Source organism: Tupaia chinensis, unplaced genomic scaffold, assembly GCF_000334495.1.
Source record: "Tupaia chinensis unplaced genomic scaffold, TupChi_1.0 Scaffold000184_1, whole genome shotgun sequence".
Taxonomy (NCBI): domain Eukaryota; kingdom Metazoa; phylum Chordata; class Mammalia; order Scandentia; family Tupaiidae; genus Tupaia; species Tupaia belangeri.
Genome location: NW_006159659.1, coordinates 5653402 through 5653676, shown reverse-complemented (window position 1 = coordinate 5653676; position 275 = coordinate 5653402).

The following is a 275-nucleotide window of genomic DNA, read 5'->3' as shown; positions in this document are numbered from 1 at the left end:
GGAGAGAGACGCAAAGACTGGGATCGGCAACAAAAGCACCTGCAGCGAGGGCGCGGCGAGCGCGTGGCTCCGGCGGCGCACGTCCGTGACGTAACAGACCACGCCCCCTGCCCCCTACGTTTTGCTCCCGCCCACTTAAACGAAGTGCGCAGGCTCCACCGTCCCGCTCGGGTTCTGCCCGGGAGGACGAAGCCTTCCTACTGAGCTTGCTGAGCGGGGTACCCAGGCCTGGTCCTTCCGCAGTGGCCGAGCCACTGCCGCCAGACCCCCCCTCA